Source organism: Dromiciops gliroides, chromosome 2 (assembly GCF_019393635.1).
Source record: "Dromiciops gliroides isolate mDroGli1 chromosome 2, mDroGli1.pri, whole genome shotgun sequence".
Lineage (NCBI taxonomy): Eukaryota > Metazoa > Chordata > Mammalia > Microbiotheria > Microbiotheriidae > Dromiciops > Dromiciops gliroides.
The window spans coordinates 461,066,232-461,094,193 of NC_057862.1; positions in this window are offsets into that span (position 1 = coordinate 461,066,232).

A 27,962-nucleotide genomic window follows, 5' to 3' on the forward strand; every position below is an offset into this window, starting at 1 on the left:
AAATTTGTTGACAGATATTTGGGGTTACAAATGACCAAGCCATGTACGGGGAGACTAAGAAAGCAAATGATGGTGTTCTTAGAGGGAATTCAGTCTGTATATTGAAAGCATTGCCAATCCCCTGATATTTCCCTACTGCTTCATCTCATATATGTAACGCATCCCAACAGATGAAGAACTCAATAAAAGCCCTGGGTGAATGGTCATTTGTTTACTGAACCTGCGCTCCAGGTCTATTTTTCAACATACCTTGAATCTATTCAAACGATGGCTCTTGAAGATTTCTTTTACCAGAACGACAACAACAAAATATTAGTTCAAAGTAAAAGACATTTAATTAAATGATATAGCAAAATAAATAGCAAGTAAAATGCCCCTATCAGGAGTATTGCCTCAGTGCTTCCTTATGGGAGCCCTATTGTTATAGTTTGTGGGGTTCCCAAGCCCTGTGCCAACCAGTGATCCAGAAGCCCTGAATGTGAACCTATATACACTGAGGGCAAAGGATAAGAGCAACAGAACAGCCTTCAAGCTTTTCCCCTTGTTGTATAAACAGCAAATGTCCCATCTTTGATGGTATGTTTTGGTGATACCTTTTTCTTGATCTAGGTTTGGGCCTTCTAAGCACTTTAATTGTTGGAGAGACAAGGTGTTATCTGTGGCTGTTATTTTCATATCTACATTTTCATATTTTAGAGCACTGAGTCACTGGGCCTTCTGTCTCTGAAGCCGACTTCATCATCACATGGTACTAGCTCCTTTGTCGCTCGTGACCTCCAGACTGGCTCCCCAAATTGCATGTGTTGGACTGGAACTAGACAAGAAATATCTGTGCATACTCTTTAGAACCCACCAGGAAGGGCAAATCTGAGCATGTTCTAATTACCGGGCTTCCAATGACCAATGTATTATATGAGCAAAAACCAAAGACTGGGCTGGATTAGCAGCTTGGGTTTTTCTCGAGAGACAAGCAGGATGTTTGGTGAAGGAACAGAAATTAAAACCACAGAAGATGGAATTGGGGGAGTAGGTGAGAGTTAATATTGGAGACTGGCATTGATCTGTGTAATTCAACCTTTAACCTTTCATGGTGGTAGCATCACTGGCCCTAGCCTGAGCTGACACATCAGCATGGTCACTTTCCAGTGACCCTTCTTGATTTAGCTGACTTTGTAGGGCTATAGCCTCAGACCTCTTCCTTTGCACTGATTCATTAGCTGATAACCGAGTGGTTAGAGCCTCATCTAAGTGTCAATACCACCAGGAAAATTCTCCTCCTGCCTGATTTTATGTGCTGCTCATGGGCAACCCCAATGTAGGTCACCCCTAAGTGTTCTTTATGGCAAAAGTAGGGCGCACTTGGACTCCAATCTCCATCTTTAAAAAAACAAACAAAAAACTTCTACTCGTGGCAGGACCATGCTCCAGTCCTAGCCTCTGATTTAGTCCCATGAGAGGGACTTTGATGAACAATGGGATACATTACTTAGGGTTGTTGACAGCAGTGGCTGCTTCCTACCTTCGCAGATCACAAGATTATCTTCCTTATCGTGTTAACATCTAGGTTACAAAGCACCGTCTAGGGAGATAGGCCCAGGATGCTTCTTTCTTCCGCATCCATGTTTTAGAAATATGACAAGTTCCATTCTTGTTCCCGCCCCCCCCCCCCCCCCCCCCCCCCCCCCCCGCCAAATCACTGGGTACATGCCCTAATGCTGGTCAGGGGCTTCCTCTCTCTCTCTAATCTGGTGTCCTGGGTTTGATTCCTTGCTCTGGTGCTTATTAGCTGTAGTGATAGGAGCCATTATTTTTATGTATTTCACCCCCCCCTCCCCCATTGAGTCCTGAGCACTTTTATTGACCTTCCCAACTGCATTTCGTGGGATCAAATATTCTCATATAAAATCTGAGTAGATTCTTTTTTCTCCATTCTGTCATCTTGAAAGATGGCAAATTGAAATACTTAATTTTCCTGTTCAAATCCAATTAATTTGGAAATGTTCAACACTGAGTCACCGAGAAAGGAAAGTCATTTATATCAATTAGCAAAAGTAAACATGTGCTTAATGACTTTGAAGAAATTCGGAGGAGAAGTCCTTGTTCAGGGGACGGGGTTGGCCATAGTCTCCCAAAACCGGGGTGGGGAGGAATGCTGTGGGAGCAGGACTGAACAGCCCCAGGTGCCCTTGAAGCAGAGCTTGCCAGCAGAGAGTCAAACTGAGGACTTAGCTGCAGAATCACATAATCTCAGGTTTGGAAGGAACTTCAGAGGACATCTAGCCCAATGCGTGTCAAAACAAGAATCTTCCAGCCTCCACTGACAGATCTCCAGCATCAGACTGGGAGCAGTCAGTCTGGGCGCCTCTGTCCATAGCCCAGGAGATATTCTGGTCAGTTCGACTCAGTTCCCACTTGGAGACTTTTTTTTTGACAATCTGTTGAGGCCTCTGGATGCCTTTTCAAAATAATATATTTTTAACATACAAAAATAAAATATAGGACTACAAAAGAAACCAATTATATTGAAGTATATCTGTCAAAGTATTAAAAAAATTATTTTATTTTATTTTTTTTGGTGAGGCAATTGGGGTTAAGTGACTTGCCCAGGGTCACACAGCTAGTAAGTATCAAGTGTCTGGGGCCAGATTTGAACTCAGGTCCTCCTGAATCCAGGGCCTGTGCTCTATCCACTGTGCCACCTAACTGCCCCTGTCAAAGTATTTAAAAAAAAAAAAGTTCATGGACTCTAGGTTAAGAGCCTTGTTCTGAAGATTGCCTCAAGAGCCTCTGATGGACCCACATAATTTTGATTTCTTTTTGATGGGGGATCGGGAACGAATCTTCTATAGATTAACATGGTACTTTTTTGAAAATGATTCTTTTTGTTTTTTTCTTGACATCTGAAATTTTTGGCTCTTTGATTCTTTTCTTTTTGGAGCCAGATTTTAGGTCCAAAACTAGAGGTGAAAGCTAGAAAAGGACCACACAGATTGTAAACTCTTTAAAGCAGAAACAGTTTCATTTCTGTCTTTGTTTCTCCAGTGCCTAGGACAGTGCCTGCCTAATTAATAAATGCTGAATGATGGCTAATATACAAAAGGATTTGAGGACTGTTTAGGAATGGCTTTATAACACAGAACAGAGAATATTAAAAGGGACTGTGGAAGGTAGAAGATAGAATGTTTAGACTGGAAGGGATTTTTAGAATATATCAGAGCTAGAACATAGGGCAAAGAATGTTGGAACTTAAAGACCATTTAATTTAATTTTTTTTTTTTAGTTTTAGAGGTAAGGAAACTTGAGACTTAATAAAAGCTTAGTGATAATCAATATATACAGTAAATTTATGTCCATTTATATAGGGCTGGAAGCATAATTTTATTATTTTTAATTATTCTTGATAAATATAAATAAATAAATTATTATTGGTCACATCTTTTTGGATCTAAAGTCCATAGTTGAGAATGCAACTTTATAAAACACTTTTGAAGACTCCATTGTCGAGGAGAATGAGGTATACTCGTATATGTCTAAGGTCCAAATGAGTGGGACAGACAATAAATGTGGTAATTCATGGAATGGTATGGGTATTATATATTGATATAATCCATGGCCCACATCCTTCAAAGCTCTAGGGTCATACAGACAGGATCCGACCTTATGAGCATCCTTAAAAGATCTCTTTGATTCATACCCGGACCTAGAATTTACTCTGAGAAATTGCTTAATACTGATATATGAGGATAGCTTGTGTCTAAATTTCCAAAAATGTGTGTAACAGGATCCTTAGTTTTTGTATAAGCTCTCAAGATAATAAGTACATGTTGGGTAGAGGACAGCCTTTATTTCTTGCCAAGGAAAATAAGAAGACATAAAGGAACCCACAAAGAGATATAAAAAATGAACAAATCTCTCCCAGGGATTCATAAACTTCTCTCAGAAGGGAAATGAACTTGGGATTGCCAAAGGGGCAAAACACTGACGTTCTGATGACATAGTCTCTTTCAGATTCATCTTGATATTCTGTGGTTTGAATTTTTCTGGAAAGCAAGCATACTTTGGGACTGCTGGACAAAAACAAATAAGCAATCCCCAACCCCCTTCCTATTGAACCTATGCTATTTTAGTAGCTAATTTGAATTTTTAAAAAAATTCAAATATTTATTTTTTATTTTTTGGTGAGGCAATTGGGGTTAAGTGACTTGCCCAGGGTCATATAGCTAGTAAGTGTTAAGTGTCTGACTCCGGATTTAAACTCAGGTCCTCCTGACTCCAGGGCCGGTGCTTTATCCACTGTACCACCTAGCTGCCCCTAGTAGCTAATTTTTAGTTAATTTTTGACAAGAGCAAAATATAGGTCTTCTCTCCCCCAATAAGTTTCTTATTGCTACTCCAGGTTTTAGGGCAATGTGGGCAATCCTCTTTTATCTCCAATCAGGAACCCCTTTCTCTCTAGAAAGTAACATATCTTACCTGCTGAAACTGAAATTACTTTGAATTCAATCCTTCAAGAAGTCACTGCCCAAGATTCTTCTCTTTACTTTACAAGTCCAAATCCCAGAATCATATTGCCTAGGTAATTTTCTTCCTCCTTCAAATAGAAGGCAACAGTCAAGAATGTTGCTCATGAATTCTTCTGTTGGGGACCATGGACAAAGATATGCAACTTCCTCAAAGCAGTCATTAGCAGTTCTATAACCTTGGTCCACTCTCCTTTCCCTGGTTTGTCTCTCAAGGATGGAAAAAGCAAAAAAAAAAAGTGACAGTTACCCATGTGCCAGCTTTCTCTTGAAAGCCAATGCAGTGGGAAGGTTCTCTTGTCCTGTGAATCATACCTAACCAAATCATCTTTGGGTGGGTGGGTGGGGAGTCCCAGTCACTGAAACCAGCCCTTAAGACTTGCCAAAAGGTAACTTCAAACCAGGTAATTCATCTTGAGGTAGCCTCAGTTTCTGAGATGAAATTAGGGCTTGACACCTTTTCACAAGGTGCCAATGAGCATAGCCAGATTTTATAGGAAGAGGTGTTTTAAAAAGTCCCATATGGGGGCAGCTAGGTGGCGCAGTGGATAGAGCACTGGCTCTGGAGTCAGGAGTACCTGAGTTCAAATCTGGCCTCAGACACTTGACACTTACTAGCTGTGTGACCCTGGGCAAGTCACTTAACCCCGATTGCCTCACTAAAAAAAAAAAAAAAGTCCCATATGGAGGGCAACTAAGTGGCATGCCTAGCTTGGAGTGAGGAAGACCTGAGTTCAAATTTTACCTCAGACACTTACTTAATACTTGTATGACCCTGGGCAAGTCACTTAATCCTTTTTGCTTCAGTTTCTTCATCTGTAAAATGAACTAGAGAAGGAAATGGCAAATCACTCCAGTGTCTTTGCCAAGAAAATCCCAAATGGGGTCATGGAGAGAGTCTGACATGTCTATAATGACTCAACAACATCATAAAGGCTTACCTCTTTTTAAACTTATTAAGTGGATTTGGTGAATTGCCTTTATCAATCCTCTGTACACTGGAATAAATAAGAAATACTTCATGGAATAATAATGATATATAGCATTTATATAATACCTACTATGAGCCAGGCACTGTGCTAGATACTTTATAAATATTACCTCATTTATCTTCACAACAACCCTGCAAGGTAGGTGCTATTATTATCCCCATTTTACAACTGAGAAAATGGAGACAGAGAGGTTAAATTACTAGCCCGAGGTCACTCGCACATCTAGTATCTGAGGTGGTATTTGAACTCAAGTCTTCCTAACTCCAGGACCAGTGCTCAAACCATTGTGCCTCTAGGTGGCAGAGGTGAGTTGGGAAGGACCCTGGAAAGGAAACAAAAAGAGTCATCATGCACTCAGGCAGCTGGCTCCTTTGAAAAGCTATTTTTCTTTCCATGAGGCAAATGTATTTGTATTTCTGGATGTTACCTTGTCTCAGACTCCCTCCCACCCCCCCCCCTTTTTTTAACCTCTTTAATAAATCTTCCCCTGGAGGTGGTTGGTGTATGGAATCCTGCCAATCTAATAAATCCGTGGAGCTTTTAAGATCATGATTATGACCTCCTCCCCCAGAGGAGGGAGGATTTTCATAGATATCTTGGTCTGATTGAGTGTGCATCAAGTGGGTGGTGGCCGCCCGGGACCATCCAGGAAGCCACAGTTCACATCTTTCCCAGGAACTGTAACTGAACGGTGTGCCATATAGTCTTCTATTGTTTGGGGGGAAAAACAGGGTTGTATGAGAGGGATGGGGAAATGGAAAATATAAGAACTCAAATGAGAAGAGAAGGAATCTTGGGGAAAGAAACTCAAGCATTGGTGAATGAAGGAAGGTGAAAAAAGCTAAGGCAGAATGCAAGAAGGAGAACATGAAAACGTGGAAGAAATATCATTAAAGAAGTAAGGTGGGGGGGCAGCTAGGTAGCACAGTGGCTAAAGCACTGGCCTTGGAGTCAGAACGACCTGAGTTCAAATCCAGCCTCAGACACTTGACACTTACTAGCTGTGTGACCCTGGGCAAGTCACTTAACCCTCATTGCCCTGCAAAAAATAAAAAAAAAAAATTAAAAAAAAAAAGAAGTAAGGTGAATGACAAATCAGAATGTTGATGATAATCTTTGCCCTTGGGCCTTTATTCTCTCCCTTTTCAGTGCACTTATCTGTGTATTGTTTGTGTTTCTTATACCCCTACTAAACTGAAAACTCCATGAGGACAGGGACTATGTCTTGTTTAATTTTGTACCTCCTGAAGTGTCAGGCACAAGCCTCTGCACATAGTAGGTGCTTAATAAATGTTTATTGAATAAATGATTAGAGAATTACTGAATATTTGGGTTGGAAGAGACCTTGGAACAAAGAATTTAAGAGTTGTAAGGGCCATCAGAGTTCATCTACTACAACTTATATATATGTGTGTGTGTGTGTGTGTGTGTGTGTATATATATATATATATATATATATATACATACATACACAATACAACTTATATGTATATTATTATGCAATTTATAGAAGAAGAAATAGAGATGTGAACTCACTTGGTCAAAGTCCTAGAGCTAATAAACAGCAAAGCTGGGACTTGAACCCAGGTTTTTTGACTCAAAGTCCAATGTCCTTTTATTTTTCCTTTTTAAAAATATTCTCTATTATTGTGAACTTTTTGTTATTGTTGACTTGTTTCAATCATGGCTGACTCTTCATGACCCCATTTGTAGTTTTCTTGGGAAAGAGGCTATAGTGGTTCCATTTCCTTCTCCAGCTCCTTTTACAGATGAGGAAACTGAGGCAAGCAGGGTTAAGGGACTTGCCCAGGGACACACAGCTAGTAACTATCTGGGGCCAATTTTGAACTCGCCTCTTCTGGATTCCAGGCCCAATGTTCTATCCACTGGGCCAAATATTAGGAACTTAACAAGAACCAATTAATACAAGTATTTTGATATAGAAAGAATAAAAAAAGAATTGGATATGAAACCATGGACTTCTGTTACAATGAAGTTTATTTCTTTTTCTTTGTTTTTTTTTGGGTGAGGCAATTGGGGTTAAGTGACTTGCCCAGCATCACACAGCTAGTAAGTATTAAGTGTCTGAGGCTGGATTTGAACTCAGGTACTCCTGACTCCAGGGCCGGTGCTCTATCCACTGTGCTACCTAGCTGCCCCTGAAGTTTATTTCTAAAATTCATATATTAAACTTTTTTTTTTTTTAAATTAAAAAAAAATTTTTGTGGGGCAACAAGGGTTAAGTAACTTGCCCAGGATCACACAGCTAGTAAGTGTCAAGTGTCTGATGCTGGATTTGAACTCAGGTCCTCCTGAATCCAGGCCCAGTGTTTTATCCACTGCGCCACCTAGCTGCCCCCCCATATATTAAACTTAATAAGGTAGGAACAAAATCACCCCGTTTCTCTCCCTTTCTGAACTTCTTTTTTTTTTTTTTTAACTTCTGTGTATTGCAAAGTCTTTCCCTGAGTTGCCTGCCCCCAGTGCTCTTTCCACTATATCGCACTGATTCTCCTGCCAACTAACTGTAACTTTAGGTAAGTCACTTCCCCCTTTTGAGACCCTGTAAATTATAGAATTGAGCTAGATGATCTTCCCAGTCTCTTTCAATTCTAATATCCTATGTTAAAGGTACCGTAGTCTAATGAGATAATGTATAGAGAGTATTTTGCAAACCTTAAAGGGATATAAATGTGCATTATTATTATTATTGCTATTATCATTAATCTCATTCTCATCTTTTTTTGATGGAGTCCAGATGGAAACAGTCCTGGACAAGTCTCTATCCTTTTATTATGCCTTTAGATTAATGGCCTGTGGAGTAATGTTCAGGTGGATAAAATCACTGCCTTTTATAATTGATGATGGGAAAAAGATGAAAAAATGGGTTGAAAGATGGATAGAGCAATAAATAGCTCATGTATTGTTCATTGTATTCTTCAGAGCATCTTCATGATATGATTTTGTTTATTTTTTTTATAACAATGTAAGGCAGGTAAGATCGTCTCTAATTTAAAGATGGAGAAGTTTAGTGACTTATTTATGGTCGCATGAGTGGGACCAAGGGGAGTGGAAGGTCAAACTGGAGTCAATCTGATTCAGTGTTTATCAGTTCTTTGCTTTGCCCAAGGCTCTTTGTTAAGCATCCTGTATTCAAGACCTTCTCTAGTTTGGTTCCAACCTACCTTTCCAGATCTTCAGTTGTTTTCCTTCCAATACTCTACACTTCCACCAGACACACCCACTCCATCCCCAATATGTCCTGTGCCTTTGCTCAAGATTGTTCCGTATATCTGGTGTATCTTACTTCCCTCTTTCTCTTTACCTCTTGAATTCCCATCTACCCTTTTTTTTATTTTTTATTTATTTATTTAATTTTATTTATTTATTTAATTTTTTTAGTGAGGCAATTGGGGTTAAGTGACTTGCCCAGGGTCACACAGCTAGTAAGTGTTAAGTGTCTGAGACCGGATTTGAACTCAGATACTCCTGACTCCAGGGCCGGTGCTCTATCCACTGCTCCATCTAGCTGCCCTGCCATCTACCCTTTATTTAAAGTTTTGAGTTCCAAATTCTATCCTTCTCTCATTCCCTCCCCCCCAACCCTCCCCCCTCCCTGAGGCAGTGAACAGATAAAGGTTTTACGTGTGCAATTACGTAAAACATTACCATATTAATCAGCCCACCTACTCTTTAAAGCCCAATTCAAATGCCACCTTCTGCAGAAAGCCCTCTTTCATCCTTCCAGATTGGTAATATGCCCCTCCCTTCTTGCTTTGTCATAGCATTTTTTGTTTTTCAATCATGTCTGACTCTTTGTCACCTCATTTGGGATTTTCTTGGCAAAGACATTGGAATGTTTCTCCTTTTCCTTTTCCAGCTCATTTTACAGATGAGGAACTGAAGCAAACAGGGTGAAGTGACTTGCCCAGCATCACACATCTAGTCAATGTCTGAGGTTAGATTTGAACTCCTGAAGATGAATCTTCCTGATTCCAAGCCCAGTCCTCTATCCACTGTGCCACCTAACTGCTTCTAATGCACTTAGATGTTATTATATTTGTGTCTGCCTTTAGAGAGGCAGCTTGAGGGAGTGGAAAGCATGCTGCACTTGGAGTCCGGTGAGACCCGAGTTCAAATCCAACTTTTGGAACTCACTAGATGTGTGACGGTGACTCTGTCCCAGTCATATGTGTTCCTCACAGGGTTGTCATAAATTTAAAGTGAGATGATGTTTAAAAATACAATTCAGTTTGACTCAAAAACATTTATTGAGTGCCTAATATATTTTTAGCACTGTACTAGTGATGTGGGATGGATGTGCTAGTGATGTGGCTCCAAGGATCAAAGAAATGTCCTTGTCCTCACAGAGCTTACAGGTAAGTGACACAGTGGAGGGAGTATTGGTCCTGTAGTCAGAAAGACTGGAGTTCAAATCCAGCCTTGGACTCTCACTAGCTGTGTTACTCTGGGTAAGTCACTTACCTTCTTTTTGCCTGTTTGCTCATCTATAAAATATGTGATAAAATAATGGGACTTGGCAGACGCCCAGGAGCCCCCACCTGAAGTTTGATTTGGAATTGATTGAATTGGGTGAGACTGAGAGACTAAGTACGCATTTGTGATGATTAAATCTACCTGGCCGCCCTGAGTAGGGAGGGTGTTCTCAGAAGTTGAACCTAGTTTAGGTTGATTAAATTGAGATCACACGTGGCCAACCCTGAGTAGGGTGTGTTCTCAGAGGCTGTGGACTGCGACATCAACAGGAGACCACTCTTACCAATCAGCTTGAAGAACCTCCCATTTCAGGGAGGAGGACAGGAAGTAGGAAGCAGAGGCTGGTGGACTGGAGCTGTCTCTTTTGGTTCCAGACATGGAGACATCAGCTCTGTGGCAGAACTTCACGTGGGCTAAAAAAGCTAGGATTTCCATGCTATAAGGAATCTGTTCTCAATCTTTCTCTTCACGATCTTATATCTTTTAATAAACCCTTAAAAGCCTAAACTCTTGCTGAATTTATCAGTGATTTTAGCCAGTTTCACCCCAAAACTGGGTGAGGGGACAGATTAGAACCCACATTTAGATTTTAAACAACACAAACAGATATAATAAGAGCACCTACCTCCCAAGTCTTTTATGAGGACAAAATGAGATAATATTTGTAAAGCACTTTATAAACCTTAAACTAGAATACAAATTATGATGATGATACTTTTTTTGGGGGGGAAGAACAACATATGAACAAAATATGATGCTATTTCAAAAATGTGAATTTCTCCCAATGCAATTGATTTATTAGGGAACATTTTTAATATAACTTGAATTTTGAGTTTGCTTCTGTGAGATTTCTTCAGAAAGAGAACTCAGAAAACCACTACTGATTACATAGGTAAGTCACCAAATTTCCTTCTGCCTTAGTTTCTCCATCTTTATTTTTAAATTTTCTTTTCTTTTTTCTTTCTCCATCTATCTATTCATTTATATATTAATTAATTAATTAATTTTAGTTTCTCCATCTTTAACCCAGAGATAATCTTACCTGCCTTACATTGTTATAAAAAATAAACAGAATCATAGTAGCTCATAAACTGTAATCCTAAGGACCCCACGTCCACAATCAAACTTCAAATTTTTGTTGAAGTAAAGCGTTGTATTTACAGTATATCTTCTGATGCAGTGAGTAGAAAAAGACTGGTCCTCCAACCAAACCCATCCCCATCTGCTGAAGCCTCTCTAACTTGCTTGGGCAGGCTGGGGCACAAGCTGAGCAGCAGCCAGAGGCATTAAAGTGGCTACTATTTTTTTTTTTTTGGCAGGGCAATGGTGGTTAAGTGACTTGCCCAGGGTCACACAGCTAGTAAGTGTCAAGTGTCTGAGGCCGGATTTGAACTCAGGTACTCCTGAATCCAGGGCCGGTGCTTTATCCACTGTGCCACCTAGCCGCCCCGGCTACTATTTTTTGTAACAGTATTTATATATTTCTTTACCTTTTAACACATACAATTGTGCTATCATTTAAAAATAGATTCCTATCTTTTTTGGGTGGAGGGAAAGGGCAATGAAGGTTGAGTGACTTGCCCAGGGTCACACAACTAGTAAGTGTCAAGTGTCTGAGGCCAGATTTGAACTCAGGTCCTCCCGAATCCAGGGCCGGTGCTTTATCCACTGCTCCACCTAGCCACTCCTGCTCTGTGGTTTTTATTGGACAGTTTTGCATGGTGTGATGCCTTTTGGGAACCCATAGGTCCTGTAATAGCAGAATTGACCGTATGTGTTAAGAGTCAAGGGGTGTAGTTTGTAGAGACAGGAACACCTGAATTCAAACTGGGTTTCTGACCTTGGCTGTGCAACCTTGGGCAAGTTATTTAATTTTCTAGATCTCAAGGCACCTCTAAGATTGTAAGTTACAAAATGGTGCTGACCCATATTCCAGAGGAGACTGAGGGGCCCATATCAATGAAAATGCAGGTCCTGTCCACCTCTACGGGAAATAAATACAAAGTGATCCCCAGGGAGTGGGGGAAAAACACTAACAGTCAATTATATAAATGCCACTTATCTTTTCCTCCTACTTAATAAAATATAATCTCCGCCTAAGACAGGAGCTATACTTTATGCAAAATAATTGTTCACCCAGCTTAGGGCTACTGCTGAATGAATTGACTTGAGTTGAAGATGGCAGAAATGAGATCCCAGCACCAGAAAGTGGGCTTGCCAAGCCTGATGTGAAAATCAGCTCGTGGTTGGGGGTGGGGAAGATAGGCCTCTGGGGCATCAGCAGGTGCTCTTTGGGGTGGGGGTGACAACGTCTGGGATTAGTGTCCTTGAAATCATGCCCCATAGTCCTCTGGCATGCTCCCTGGAAGCTGGTGCCCACAGTGCATCAGGAAGGCCAGGGATGGGCCCCTTCCTCTTCAGAATGTTTCTGCATTTCCCCCATCCATTAGGAGACAAGACTTTAGCGGTAGTAGCTTCCTGCCTGAAAAATCAATGGATCATTAAAGTTTGCTGTAGCAACCTGCTCTTATGCTGAAAGTCTATTAAAACTGGAGGAAAGTCAGAGCAAGAACACAGCATGCAAGCCCTGGGCCTGTGCACTGGAATGCCCTCGGTGGGGCCTGGCTATGCCTCCCTTCTGTTCGACAGCTTCCAGTACTGCTGGGTCCTCAAAGGCTCAGACTTTTACAGGGCTGAAAGGTTCCTGAGGGGCTTTCTTACAATATCATTACAAGGTAGAAAATATAAGCATTATTATTCCCATTTTATAGAAAACTGAGGCTTGGGGAAGAAAAAGGAATTTTCCAAGGTCACACAAGCCAAGGCCCACAGACTTCTGCCTATTTCCTTGTATGACTGAGTAGGAAAACACTTTAAAACACTAAAGATGGGGTATGGACCACTCTCAAAGAGCCGGGTAAGAGGAAGAAGTGTGGAGTAGTGGGAAGAGTATTGGTTTGGAGGTAGAGGACCAAGTTTGAATCCTGACCTTGCTGCTTACTACCATGAGGATGGTGATGGGCATGAGGGTAGGGATGAATATGGGAATGGGGATGGATGGGAATGAAAAAGCGATGGAAATGGAGGTGGGGATAGAGATGAGGATGGTGATGGAGATACAGATGAAGATGGGGATGGAGAAAGGGGCTGGGCCTATGATTTCATTGATATTAATCAGGTTGGTACCTTCTCTATAACTTAGAAAGTTGTCCAGAACATTGAGAAGGTTAAGTGACTTGACCAAGATTACTCTACCAGATAATTTGTCAGTGGTAGAACTTGAATCCAGGTCATCCTAGTTCCAAGAACAGCTCTTTTTCCACTATTCAAATTGCTTGACCTCTCTGGATTCAGTTTCCTGGTTTATAAAATGAGGGTGAAGGGGCAGCTAGATGGTGCAGTGAGTGGATAAAGCACTGGCCCTGGAGTCAGGAGTACCTGAGTTCAAATCCAGCCTCAGACACTTAACACTTACTAGCTGTGTGACCCTGGGCAGTCACTTAACCCCAATTGCCTCACACACACACACAAAAAAAAAACCATAAAAAAAAAAAATAAAATAAAATGAGGGTGAGGGTAGACTAGATTGTCTCTAAGAGCCCTTGTTGCTTTAGACCATATATTCCCATGACTAAAGGCCAAGCTGGGTGATGGATTAATTACTCAGGTTCAATGAGGAGAGCTGGTGGCAGTGAGAAGCCAGTAGGAGTCACTAACTCAACAAATTTTGCAGTTCTTAATGACTGCAGCTGGACAGGACTTTATATATCCCCATGTGCCCCATTTTACAGAGGAGGACACTGAGGCTCAGACAGGTTAAGTTAAAAGTTAAAGTTATCTTTGTATTCTCAGGTCCCAGTGTTTTGCCTTGAACACATGAAGCACTTAAACATATTTGCCAAATTAATAGTTCACACTTATGTAGCACTTTAAGGTTTGCAAAAGTACAAGGTCACACAGGTTAAAAAACAAAATAAAACACAGCCGAGTCAGAATTTGAACCCAGGGCCAGGGACTCCAGATCTTGCATTTGTTGTTCTTGGATCAGCCAACTCTGTACAATGTATAAGGAGCAACCTTACTATCATTTCATTTCCCATATGGAAATTAGCCCTCAAGCCCTATTTAGTTAGTAGCTCTGCATCCTTCCAGTAGTTTGGCACGTGTGAGCAGAATCACCATCAGCCTGCATGGAGCAAGATTATTTAGGGTGTTTCCCTGTAGAGAGATATGTCTCCATCAACGCAGATGTTGGATGGTTGCCAGCTATTAGACCATGTGACTGATCTATAGCTATATTGTAGACTGAATTTCATTGTTGGAAAAATGATGGAGGTTTTTTTAAAAAAAATCTTTATTTGATTGCCCCTGGGTCTCATCCTATTAGTGGACTGGAAGTGAATTGCTCTCCTTGTGAAGGTGCAATAACTCATAGAATTTTTAGAGCCAGAAGGGGTCTTAGAGTGTAGAATATAATGAGTTAGAGCCGAAAGGGGCCTTAGAATATAGAAGACAGAATGTGAGAGCCAGAAGGGAACTTAGAAATCATCTAGTCCGATCTACCCATTTTAAAGGTAAAGATACTGAGAGAAGTGGCTTGCCCAGTGTCACTGAGGTTGTAGGTGGCAGAGTTATCACCAGAATCTTTTCCAGGATGATGCTTTTTCTTGTAGACTTCGCTAGCAGGGCCTCAAGATGGGACTGACTCCTTTTTCAACAGGAAATGTATAGAGCTTCTGGGTTTCAGCCACGCCTGAAGGAGTAGCCTGTCTGCCTGTTGTTTCGCACTCTGCTCTGGCAGACCACCTGGTTTCTGATCATCCATCTGGACGATTTCTTGATTCCACACTTTCTCCACTTTCTAGTGGCTCTGAACCACTGACTTCAAGAATCTCAGGTCAGAAAGGGATCATCATTTTACAAACTGGGAAACTGAGGCCCAGAGAAATTAAGTGACTTTGCCTGAGCAAGGTCACATAATGAGTTAGTGACAGAACCAGGATTAGACTCGGGTCTCCTGACGCCACGGCCAATGCAATTTTCACTCTGACTTTATGGCACGAACTGGCCTTGACTATAGCTGAGCTAGCTATCGGGTTATTGGTTCCCTGAGGATGAGAACTGTGTCATCTTTGTATTCTCAGGGCTCAGTGCTGGGTCTTGAACATAAAGGGCACTTAAAAATATTTGCCAAATCAATAGCTCACATTTATATAGCATTTTAAGGTTTGCAAAGCATTTTCTATATATTCTTTCATTTGTTCCTCCCAACCACTCTATGAGATAGGTGCTATAAATATGCCTATTTTGCCGATGAGGAAACTTAAGGTCAGAAAGGGTAAATAGCTTGTCCTGGAGCATACAGCTCGTAAGGATCCGAGGCAGGATTCGAATCCAATTCCATCATTCTACCCACTACTCCATTCTGGGTTCTCCCTTACTCATAGTTTCTTTCATTCTTTCAATTATATATCAGATTTATTTTAGATCCTACTATGCTCAAAGACCTATGTTAGTCTCAGTGGGGTACACAAAGGAGGAGATGCCATCTCTGCCCACAGGGAGCTTACATTCCATGAGGCGGTATATAACTTAGATGCTACAGGAGAGAAACCTGGGGAAATCCAAAGGGAGAAGGGCAGGTAATTCCATATACCAGAAGAAACTGGAAAGAAAAAACCAGCCAGCACTTACCAAGAACCCTGCCTGCTTGATTTTCTGCATTTCCTAGTGTAAGAGGGATTATTCAGGATGATTTGTTTCTGCCACTTGGAGATGGGCACATAAAATGCTTCCTTTGGGCCCCTGACTTTCCCTGTGATATCCTCCGAAGACTTTTGTAGAGCTCTAGGCATACAGAGGTTGGACCACCAGCCTTTCTTGATGAGCATCTTCCTTTTAAATTGATTATTTGACCTGGAGGCCCCTGGGGAACTTGTGTTTAGGCTCAGTGGACCCAGCAGGGCAGTGAAAAACCTCATAGAGAATTCCAAGGGTCCCCAGCCAGAGGTATGCTGGAGTCAGCTTGAAACAGCTTGTGAGATTGTTAAATTTTCAGCATGAGCATTTATACATTGGAAAGCAGCAAATGCTGCAAATCAGGGCTTGCTTTATTATTTTTTGTCTTTCTAGATTTTAGAAAATAATGGAAAGAATGTTAATAACACAGATGAAATGTATAAGTATGTTCTGTGTTTTTGGGAAGCCACTTGTTAAATTTACTAGCTAAGTGGCCTACTGGATAGAGTGCCAGGTTTGGAGCAGGAAGACCTGAGTTCAAATCTGGCCTCAGACACTTATTGGCTGTGTGACCCTGGCCAAGTCAATTAACCTTTGTTTGCTGCAGTTTCTTCATCTGTAAAATAGGACTAATAACATCTACATCCCAGGGTTGTTGTGAGGATCAGATGAGATAATAATTGTAAAGTGCTTAGCACAGTGCCCAGTGCATAAGCTGACATTGGTTAGCCGTTATCCTCCTCTAACATCAACCCACGAGGAGGGCAGTTGCTTGATGTGGTCCTGACCAGTTGGGGCCTTGATAAATCTCTTCCAGGGTCCTAGGAGCAAGGAGCAGGTGAGGAGGCAGACCATAGAGTCATTTACCATTCAATAAACAAACTTGTTATGGTAGAAAGAACCCTGACTGGGAGTCATGGGATCCTGGGCTCATAGATTTCAAGCTAAAAGGGAGTTCAGAGGTCATCTCATTCCACGTCTTTGTTATACAGATAAGGAAAGTGAAGCTTAGAGATGCTGTGACTTCCCCAAAGCCTCATAGTGTGTGTGTGTGTGTGTGTGTGTATCTATGTATATGTATGTATGTATGTATGTATGTATGTATCTATATCCATCCATTGATCCATCCACTCATCTATCTATCTATATAATATTTTTTTGAGGCAGGATTCAAACTCAGGTCTCCCTGGCTCCAACAAGAACAATCTTTCCTCTACCTCAGGGATTTACACCTGATTCTGCCATGAAAGTGGTGTCGTTTTGTTTTATTTTTGTAATGAGTGGTTTAAATGAAAGTGGTTTAAGTAAAAGCAAGTTATTAACTAAGACGTATGTATTGAACATTTACTATGTGCTAAATGCTATTGGAGTGCCAAGAGTCTAAGGTATAGAGACTAACCCAAATGGAACTTTTTTTTTAAAGATTATTTTAAAATGAGAACAAGACATGTTATGTTCGGTTAGTTATTTTCCCTCTTTGGTTCCCATGTTCTCCCTTTATAAAATGAGGGGGTTGGCCTGGATTGGTATAATGGAAACACCACTAGTTTTAGAATCAGAAAGCTGCAAGTATTGGGTTTTCCACTTCTGGGTGGCTTTGAACAAGTGATTTAATTTCTCCAAGCCTTAATTACCTCATCTGTAAAATCATGAGGTTGGATTAGATGATGTAAAAGAAAGAGCTGTAACTAGGAATTCCAACACCCTGGGCATGTGCCCCAAGGCAAGCAGCATTATGGCATCCTCTAATAAGATCTTTAAGACAAATTCTGGTTTGTAGGGATAGACCTTGGGCCTTACAACAGATAGGAAACCCTGTGGGAAGAGAGATGCTGGGGTCTGTTCTGGGAGTTAAGGGTGAAAGGGGGAGATAGTGAATCTCATGCTGGGATTGGGGTGGCATTGAGGTTGGATATGAGAACAGAATGTGCAGATTTGAACCCCTAGGAGATAACCAAGGATGGGAACATATTCTGTGTTAACTGAATCATGAGGGCCAGTATATTAGAGGGAGATTAAGCAAGGCTGCTTTTAGCAAGAGGTAGGCACCTATAGGGGCCTGAAGACACTCTAATTGATAAGCACCTGGGTTCAGAGAATGCTTTTGATGATAAGTGGGGTAATCTTGGGCAAATCACTATCCCTCTGTGGATCTCAATTTCTTCATTTCTAAAATGAGAAGCTTGGTCTAGATAATGTCCAAGGGGACCTTCCAGCTTTAAGTCCAGTGCCAAAACTAGAATAAGGTAATGACTGCCTGATGAAGACCCAGACTGATGGGAATCTGGGGACATAGATGGAGAGAAAGAGCTACACCAGATAGAGGTAGAAAAGAGGAAGATTGTTGCAATAGGGAACCATGGTGGTAGAGGAATAAAACTGAACCTTGCTCTTCAGCGGGGTGCTATGTGGGCCAACGCTGTAAGTCACATGGATTGTACAGATCCTTAGAGAGGGTGTATAGACCCAGAAGGAGGTGGGGTTGCTACTTGACTCCTGAGCAACCCTGAACTCTTTTTCCTTTCAGAGGTGGTCTCACCCAGGATAGTACAGTAGGTTTGGAAGTCTGCATAGATTCCTACAGGAGGCTCATCAGAGGGTAGGGTTGCCTGACTTGCTAACACAAATGTTTTCCAGTAGAAGGGCCTTGAATAGGGTAGTGTTATGAGTTAGAGCAATTGCATAGGTCCTTGGGGGAGGGAGGCCCATGATCATTTATGGACTCGAGCACAAGTCCTTCGTGCTTGCTTTTGGATAAAATCAACCCATCTTATTTTTGATGTTTCGTTAGCCTGAGTGCTTGTGTGGGAGACAAGGGCTCTTTTAGGTATTACTAAGTTTTAATTACCAGATAAGACATACAGCAAATTCTAATGTTCTTAGGGAAAGCCTTCAGCTGGGCATGAGCCAGAGCCAAAGAGACAACTATTGAATAGCCTGCAAGAATGAAACAGGTTCATGTGAGCACAGAGTTTTGGAAATGAGCCATGGATTGCACTTTGTTATAAGAGTCTTCCCTGCTCTGAAATTCTTGGAGTTTGTGATTGCATAAAACATATGCCTCCCTGTGCCTCTGCCATGATTCCAAGTTAAGCCTGGGCTGTCTTCATGTGGTAGTTATGGAAGGTTGCAAATTAGCCACATATGGAGCTCTATACTCAATAGGACACAACAGAACAGAACCATCACCCAGGGACCAGAGCCCAAGGCACTGACCTTTAAGGAAACATATAGAATTGCAACACAAGGGCATGCAGCTTAGCCATGGGATGTTTAGCCATGGACCAAGATTTTTAAAAAAATGAAAACAAGTTTTCTTCAGTAAGGAAAAGGTCAATATGGGCCAATGATCTTGAACTTATCTATAGCAAAACTTCTTAGTGGGTCATGACCCCATATGGGGTCATGTAACTGAATGTGGGGGTCACAAAAAATTTGGCAACAGTAAAAGGTTATGTATACCTATTTTATATAGCTATGTACCTGGGGTTGTGTAAAAATTTCTCAAGTGAAAAGGGGGTAGCGAGTGGAAAAAATTTAAGAAGCCTGGCGTATATAGCAGCTGCAGTAGGAATTGTTGATTATGGAACCTTGGTAGGATGACTGTTTCATGACCTGTATAGGCTATGAAGTTGAAGGTTTCAGGACAGAGTTCTTTGCCATTTCTAGCAGTATTTCTACATGAACTGGGGATCTGATGGTTAAGTGATAAACTGAGGTGACCTGAAAGAGGCGGGCACCTTCTTGAGATCAAGGACAAAAAACCAAATTGTTTTGTTTGTTTGTTTGTTTTGTTTTGTTTTTTGTTTGTTTGTTTTGTTTTTTGTGGGGCAATGGGGGTTAAGTGACTTGCCCAGGGTCACACAGCTAGTAAGTGTCAAGTGTCTGGGGCTGGATTTGAACTCAGGTAGTCCTGAATCCAAGGCTGGTGCTTTATCCACTCGCCACCTAGCTGCCCCCAAAAAACCAAATTGTTAAATGATTCTGAAAAATGCTAAGAAGGTGAATAAAATGTCCATTTTGACCCATAATCCTACTTTTAGGCACATACTTCAAGGAGGGCAAAGATAGAAAAATTTTTATAGCAGCAATTTTTGCAGTAGCAAAGAAGGAGAATGAAGGTGAATGTCCACTGATGGTGAAATTGTCTAATAATTTGTGGTACCTAAATGTAATGGAATGTTACTGCACTATAGAAAATGGAATATGAAGAATAAATAGAAACATGGGAAGACTTGTATGAACTGATGCAAAATCAAATAAGCAGAACAAGGAGAATCATAAACACAGTGACTACTATGGAAAGAATGAATTGAATATATAATTATTGTGACCTCTCTTAGGGCAAGTTAATTATGACATGTAATTCTAGTGACATAGCATGACTTGGAAGAAAATATAAGGCAATGGACCACCCTCTTTCCTTTGCAGAGGTGGGGAACTAAAGATACAGAATATCACAAATACTGTCAGACTTGATTGATGTGTTGGTTGATTTGCTGAACTGCTTTCTCCCCCCACCACCTTTATTTCTTTTTATTCTTAGTTATAGAGGATGGCTCTCTAGGTAGAGGAAGGAGGAGGGATATATTTGGAAATGAAGGGGATGTGAAGACAAAATATATCAATATAATTTAAAAAAGAGAATTTTTTTTTTGCAGGGCAATGGGGGTTAAGTGACTTGCCCAGGGTCACACAGCTAGTAAGTTTCAAGTGTCTGAGGCCGGATTTGAATTTAGGTCCTCCTGACTCCAGGGCCGGTGCTTTAATTACTGCATCACCTAGCTGCCCCGAAAATGATTTTCTAGCTATACTTTGTTTAGGGCCATACACTCTGTCGGCATTTTCACCATGTGGAAATCACCCCTGCCATTTGGAAGTGATGGTACTGAGGAAGTGTGGTGTAGTGGGTAAGAGTGCTGGATTTGGACTTGGAGAACCCGAATGCAAGTTACAGCTCTCTAACTTACTAGGAAGGGAGGAAAAGAGCGAACATGCATTTATTAAGGATCTGTTGTATGCCAGGCAATATGCTGAACACTTGACAAATGTAATCTCATTACATTAAACTATCTGTATGATTTTACTTATGATCTTAGGGGCCCAGCTCTCTGGGCCTCAGTTTCTCCTTTTATGAAATGAGAGGTTGGACTGCATGACCTCTAGGTTCTCTTTCAACTCTATGATCTTTGAAATATATAAGATACTATTTTATGCAGATGATAAAGGACTTAGCCCTATTTCTGTCTTGGAATTCCATTCTTCGAGCATCCCATGGCCAGGCTTCTCATACCCTATATTATGAGTTGTTGTGTTTTCTTTCAGAGCTTTGGATTCTGGTCCAGGAAAGATCAATTGGTCTGGTCCCATGAATATGGAGATCCTTTGTAGGCATCTGTTTATTTGTACATATTTCTATGGGACTGCAAGGATTTGGAGATGAGTCCTAAACTGATTAGTTTAATGCAGATGACCAGTGATGAAATTTGACCTCTGCGTAGTTATTACTTCCCCCCCCCCCCCGGGGCAATGAGGGTTAAGTGACTTGTCCAGGGTCACACAGCTAGTAAGTGTCAAGTGTCTGAGGCCAGACTTGAACTCAGGTCCTCCTGAATCCAGGGCTCCGTGCTTTATCTACTGTGCCACTGAGCTGCCCCTAGTTATAGCTTTATGTCTGAGAATGTATTGAGCAGTAGAGAGAGAACCACCTAGGAAGATGCAATGTATTTATTCAAGAGGGAACCATTCCCCCTGCAGGTTGTCACAGAATAAATCTGTTTCCATTCCTCTGGAACTTGAGACAACTGAATCAAATACTGAAGGGAACCCTTGGATTTGGAACCAGCAGGAAATCTGTTTTCCTCAAGGAAAATAACAAACTAGATGTCTAAGCTAAGTGGGGACTTGATTTGCATATTAAGGCATTCAGGTATTAGGTATCTCCAGGTGGGTTGAACTGTTGTGCTTCCTGGGGCCTTGTTCAATTTACTATTGACATAAGGAATACTCACCCAAGGACTCAGCAGAGCCATCCCTTTGGGCTTAGTGTTACCTATAGCCATGTTGCTGTAGAAATCCATCTCTTATTTATAGCTTTTTCAGATCTCTTATTTAGGCTGAATCCTAGGTGTAGAGTACCATAGAATAGGAGGAGAGAGAGAGAGAGAGAGAAAGGAGACGTGGTGGCTCTTTCCCCTGGGGAAGACAATATATGGAGAAAACATTTTCCGAGCCCCAGAATGTTACAAAAAGCTCAGTGAAATCTACAGTGCTGCAATTCAAAAGAGATCGGTTTTTAAAAACAATCTATACCTGAAAACAAAGCAAAAGAAAATGCATCTTGCTAAGATCATGACATGCAGCTGGGTGGGCTGACACTTACTAGCTGAGTAACCCCTTCTTTGGAACCTGTAGATAGATAGTAAGCTGGACCTAGATTTGAGGGGGGGGACAAGAGATGGGGCCAGATTGTCTTTGGGAAATCAGAGGTGCTTTCAGTAATCCTAATATGCTCCCTGTCATAAAAATCTCATCTTTTTTTTTTTTTTTTTAGTGAGGCAATTGGGGTTAAGTGACTTGCCCAGGGTCACACAGCTAGTAAGTGTTAAGTTTCTGAGGCCGGATTTGAACTCAGGTACTCCTGACTCCAGGGCCGGTGCTGTAGCCACTGCGCCACCTAGCTGCCCCATCTTTTTTTTTTTTTTAACCCTGATACTCTGCTGGCAGAAAGATGGGATACTACAATCTCCAAAGAATAGTTCACAGTGGACAATGGAAAAGTGCATGGTGGGTGAGAACAGGATGCAGAGTAAAAGATGCCACTGAAGCAGTGTATGATGGGAAGAGAAGATGGGCTGCTCATGTGGTGAGGGTAAGGGATAGCATGCTCCACTGATACCCTTCTAATGTCAGGAGAAACTGTGGAGGGAGTTGCTAGACTCTACATAGACATCAAATGGATCCAGGTATAAGCTGGTCACTGTTTACCAACAGGCTCTTCAAAAACAAAACACGAAACAAAGCAAAAGGTACTCCAGACACATTTTTTGGGGGGCGGGGCAATGAGGGTTAAGTGACTTGCCCAGGGTTACTCAGCTAGTAAGTGTCAAGTGTCTGAGGTCGGATTTGAACTCAGGTACTCCTGACTCCAGGGCCGTACTCTATCCACTGCGCCACCCAGCTGCCCCAGATACATTTTTAAGTTGAATTTGCATTATTAAAATTTTCTCCATCATTTTAAAAAACACCAGGCAATCAACAAAATAAAGCAAGGCCTCATTTATAGTGGATTTTCAAGGTGTAAATGCTTACTCTGAAAATTTAACAATGGATTTGAGAGAGCAAAGTTCAAGCTGTTCTCAGCATATCCCTGGGCATACCCCCTATGGCAAATTTATAGGAGGACAAGAGCTGCACAGTAGGAGGAGACATGGATGAATTGTGATCCGTTTTGTTGGAGGGAGTTTGGAGTATTCTCTTGGTGATGCATTAGCTTCTATCCTGGAAAGGTAATCTGGAGCCATATTATGAAGGCCTTTAACTATCAAACAGGGAATCTTATATTCTAACCCAAAGGCAACAAGAAGCCATTGAGGCCTCTGTAGTAGAAGAGTTACATGGTCATGCTATAGGAATATCACTTTGGAAGCTGTGTAGAGGATGGAATAGGAGAGGGAGGAGACCAGAAGTAGGAGGTTTCAAGATCATGGACAGATCTATCTGTCTGTCTATTCATTTATTCATCTATTCATCTATTTATTTGTTTGTTTGTTTGTTTATTTATTTATTCATCTATCTGTCTATCTATCTTGCATGGCAATGAGGGATAAGTGACTTGCCCAGAGTCACACAGCTAGTAAGTGTCAAGTGTATGGGGTTGGATTTGAACTCAGGTTCTCCTGAATCCGGGGCTAGTGCTTTATCCACTGTGCCACCTAGCTGCCTCACTAAAAGTATTTAAATAGTAAGAATGGATGAGGGATTATCCCTAAGAGGAGCAAGAATCATCCAAACAGGGGCAGCTAGGTGGTGCAGTGGATAGAGCACCGGCCCTGGATTCAGGAGGACCTGAGTTCAAATCCAGTCTCAGACACTTAACACTTACTAGCTGTGTGACCCTGGGCAAGTCACTTAACCCCAATTGCCTCACCAAGAAAAAAAAAAAAAAGAATCATCCAAACAGCCAAGAAATAGGAACAGAAATCATCATGCCTTGTTATTTTATTTCAGAATAACCCACAGTGTTGGGATGCTTGGATTCTCTTTTTTCCTGTGTTTAAAGGCACTAATTCTGGGAGTGGGGGGTGTATCTGGTTAAGGCACCTGGTTCTTATGAGCATGTGAGCATGTGCTGTGTGCTGGGGTGGGGGTAGGGTGGGGGGGGTGGGGGTGGGAATGCAGTCTCTTTGTGGACTTTGGAGTATGTGTAGACATTGTGTAATTGTTTCTGGTCTGATAACCATGTGGTGAAGAGGAGTTTTTATTGGTTATTCAGACAGAACTGCATTCAAAAGTTTCTAACCAGCCGAATGTAGTCTCTTTCTCTTTCTCACCTGGCTATATTGGAGTGAGGAGCAAAGAATCCCGTAAGCCTTCAGGTGGGGTCTTTATCTCTCCAATCGAGTTGGCGCCTTGTAGCCCATGAGTCCACCCATGCTGCTGATGTTGCTTCTTTCTCTCTTGAATCTATTTTTTCCTATTTTTAGCTGAAGGAGTACTGGAGATGGCTACAACCTCATAAGTTTTGAAAGGTCAGAATAGTGAGTCCCAGAAGTCTGAGAGCTGGTGTCCTTGCTAGGATTTGTAGGAGGCCAGGTACAGGTGAAGCAGCCGATGAGACCTTGAAGAATAACCTGCTTGACACCACATCTGTAGTAAAAAACAAAACAAAACACCCCAACAACTCCAGAATCACCCATTGGCTATGTAGAATTGGAACTGAACTTGATGGGAGCAAAAATGTGAGCCTACCTTTCCCAGGGACTGAGGTGAGAGATGGTGATAGAGCTGTGATATAGTTCTCCCCCAATACTTTGTAACTTCTGTTCTTCCCATACCTTCATAGTAAACATCCCTTTGTAAAAGCTAATTGATGTTCATTAGTTAAATGAAATTGGGGTACTAACCACTGGTGGTTAACATTGAGTGTTAACCTTCATGGGGGTTGGTGTTCCACAGCTAATGGCTTGAGAAGAACCACTCCAACCCCTCAGAGGGGTACTCCCTTAGAACCCTAAGGAAGAGATATAGCCTTCCTCTGGGGACTGACGTATGAGTTGGGATGAGGAACCTCACAGCTTACCATGGCTACAGAAGAGTTTAGAGGGCAGATGCCCTGAGCACATCCATCAAGTGAAAGTTAAAGGGGGAATCCCAGAATCCTCCTTCACAATCTCCCAAGTGAGACAGGAAGTGGTAGCTTGCTGCTTGGTGACACTTTCTGGTACTGAAGGTTCCTCCTAAGGAAGTTTTTTTCTTTAGTGTACAGCGCCCAGGGGGAGGATGCTCCCATAAGAAAAGAATGCTGGATATTTCTTTATGGAAAGGACACACCAGCAAAGAGAAGTAACTCATGATCAAGTCTCAGGAAAGAAAAGAACACTAGATTGTTAGACCTAGAAGGGAGCTTGGAAAACATTAAATACCTTATAGAAGAGTAATTGATGCCCAGAGAGAGGAAATGATTTACCTAAGATCACACAGCAAGGTAGAAGCAGAGCTGGTATTTGAATGTAGTTTTCTTTCCTGACTCTCAAATCCAGCGTGTTTCTTCTCACAATACCACATTGCCTCCTTATCTCCACAGGGTACAGTGACCGAAGAGGCTCCATCCTAGGATAAAAGATAAGATAGGGATGCTTTCACTCTAATTTCTCCCAGAACTTTGTGAAGATCTTTCCTATGGGTTTCATTCAAAGAGCATTTATTAAGTGCTCACTGTATGCAAGGCACTGTGCTGGGCAATAGGAATACAAAGACAGAAGGGAAAACAGTTTCTGTCAGCAAATAACTTCCATTCTACTGCAACTGTGTAGCATTTCTATAGATTAAGTAAATACAAGAAACTTTAGGAGTGAATATTTAGAGCTGGGGAGGTTGAAGGAAGACTTCTTGTAGGAGGTGGCGCCTGATCTAAATCTCAAAGAAGCTAATGATGAGAAGAGGTGAAAGGAGGGAGGAAAGCATCCTAGGCATATGAAACATGCCTTGCAAAAGGATGAAGGTGGGAGATGGAATGCTTATTTGGGTGAATAGCCAATAGGCCAGTCTGGCCGAATTGTACAGTTCACAGAGGGGAGTAATATGGTATAGTTTTGGAAAGGCTGGAGTCAGGCTACGAAGGGTTTGAAGCGTTAAGCTGAGGAGTTTGCTTTTTATCCTGGAGTCAACAATGCAGTGCTCCTTTGGCAGAGTAATGACATGATCAGACCTGTGTTCCTAGGCAGATTATTTGGAGAGCTGTGCAGAGGCTGGATTGTGTGGGATTCTTTGTGTATTTGTCCTCCTCCCCCCCCTCCCATTAGCATTAGAAACTCCTTGAGAGGTGGGGCTCTGTTGCATCTGCCTCAGTATCTCCTCCTTCCTCCTTCCTCCTTTCCTCCCTTCTTCCCTTCCTCCCTTCCTCTCTCCTTCCTTCCTTCTTCTTCTCCTCCTCCTTAGCACTGGATCTTGTACACAGAAGGTGCTTAATAAATGTTTATTGAATTGACTCTGCTTCTGGAAAACTGACCTGTTGGAACAGGAGGTCCAGAAAAGGTTTCTCAGAATCCCAGAGTGACTCATGTTCCCCCCGGCCCGCTTCCCCCCCCCCCCCCCATTGACAGCCTGATCAATACCTTTGTCTGCTGAAGCTTACTGGTAAGGCTAAACACTTCCTAGAACCAGGATCTTTAAAACACATGTTCTTATCAGCAGAGAGACCTGGTGGCAGTTCCCACCTTGGCTCCTGGCAACCCAGGCTATTGATTACATTCAACCCCCGTAATGGAGCACAGGAAAATAGTCTTATAAATAAAGAGAGCTCACAGTGTCTGATGCTAGAGAGAGGCTGTGGAGCTTGTTTCCTGCAAGCAGAGGCTTTTCATTCTTGGCTCCCTTCTCATTTCTTACTAAAAAGGCAGGCCAGGGTCAAAAGGTCTGATCTCACGTCTGCTCTGTGACCTCAATAACTGTGCCTCAGTAACCTAATCATTAAATGAGATAGGGAAAGGGACTGGACCTAGGATTTCATTCCTATAAGGAATTCCTGGAGGAGGAAACTCCCTCTCCAAATGCAAGTCAACCCTCTCTGCAATTTAGAGGCGTAAAGAGTTGCCTAAAGCACTTACATGTTAAGTGAATTGCCCAAGGTTTCCTAAACTGTATGTGCCTGAGGCACGATCTGAACCCAGGTCTTCCAGGGATTGATTAAATAGGGTCAACAAAATTTAGCTTTCTCTTTATGAGTCATAGAAAAAGGCAATGCATAAAGTGAATGACAATACATATAATCATAGCATTTTATAACAGTATCTATGGTGTAGTGGAAAGTGTTGCTGTTGACAGGAGACAATGTCTGCTCTGCTACTTTCTATCTGGAAAAATCAGTAAGTCATTTGCTGCCTCTGGGACTCAGTTTTCTCATCTATTTAGTATTTCCCTTTAGGTTACTTTTCCAATTCCTGCTTGTTTTGGCAAGCTGGGTCTCCAACAAGTAGCTACTTCTTCCCTCAGAGTTCTAGAGGGTATCCCTTGTTTCTGAAAAGTTCCAATCTAATATGTTCCTCGTTACCAGTCAACCATTAGAACTCTATTCTTTTAGAATAGAACTTTGAAAAAGAGGATTTTCTGAGAAGAAATGGCAAGAACAGTAGTTACAAAAATTTTCCTTCAAACTAGGGCACCCCTTCCTCTTGCAAATATAAGTTACCAGTGGAGAGTGAACTCAGACTTATAAAGACAGAGAACACACACAGCCAAGGGATACCTCAGGACTCCTGGGTCTTTCTCTCCCTTTGTGGAGTTTTTATGAAAATCTTCATAGGTTTAGGTCTCTGCTGGGCCATGAGGATCTATGCCTTTCTAGAAAATATAACTGATCTTCCTCCTCCTCCTCCTCCTTCTTCATCTTCGTCTTCTTTGTCTTCTTCGTCCTCTTCTTCTTTGTTGTCTTCTTCTTCTCCTTCTCCTTCTTCCCCCTCTCCTCCTTCTCTTTCTCCTCCTTCTTCCTCCTTTT